Source organism: Helianthus annuus, chromosome 5 (assembly GCF_002127325.2).
Source record: "Helianthus annuus cultivar XRQ/B chromosome 5, HanXRQr2.0-SUNRISE, whole genome shotgun sequence".
Taxonomy (NCBI): Eukaryota; Viridiplantae; Streptophyta; class Magnoliopsida; order Asterales; family Asteraceae; genus Helianthus; species Helianthus annuus.
The window spans coordinates 164,167,512-164,168,468 of record NC_035437.2 but is presented as its reverse complement, the minus strand read 5'-3'; positions in this window follow the sequence as shown (position 1 = coordinate 164,168,468).

Here is a 957-nt window from a genome sequence, read left to right as displayed (position 1 = left end):
CAATAAATGTCTTGACACGTGTCATAAGGTTCCGTTATGTGAAAACATACTTTAGAGGGACTAAAAGTGACAAACAGTGAAAACTATGGAACGTAAGGGTCCAAAGTGTCAACAATGGATAAATAGGCTCTATGATAACCCCACATAATGTTTATAACCTTTAACGGATGGTTCATGGATCATACGACGCGGAAATTGCACAAAAGTGAAGTATTGTAAACTATAGGGGCCAAAAGTGTCAACATGTTTAATTTATACCTCTGAGTGAACTTTTGGCAGACCCGAAGCTTTGTATAGCTAAAATATACTCACTAGAATATGTGGTAAAATTTCATGAAGTTTCTCAACGTATGAGAAAGTTATGGCCAAACCGTACTTAAGGACTAAAACGTCACGTTCGAATTCAGGGCTTTTCGGTTGAGCGCAAAGTTATCCGAGGGCATTACCATGTTGGTAAAAGTCTAAGGTCCATAAAAACCAAGTTTGGGGTTTACGGATCGAGAAAAGTAGCCGAAACACTAATCGCGAAGACAGGGACCAAAACTGCCAAAATGTGGCAAAGTGACAGCAACAAGGCCAGGCGGCCCGCCTGGACTGGCTTACGCGGGGCCGCGACCCAGGCCCAGATGCAGAATTCGTTTTTTCAGCTATTTGGCTCCGAATTTGAGTTGGTAACAGCTGTGTTTCTGCCTCCATTTAGGTCCCAATAGCATGCCTTGCTGCCTACAACTACAGGAAGCTCGAAAATACTGATTTAAAACAAGAATTGATCTCATTTTGATCATTTGCAAGTGAAGAACAAGGAGCATTCTCTCAAGAGCTCTCAAGAACACTTCAAGCAAGCTTTCTGGAGGGATTCTGATCAACAAGGCCGACTCCTAGTGATCATTTAACACCCATAGAACTATTGTAAGCATTCAATTCGTTGTTTAATCCGTTCATGTTGTGTTTATTGAT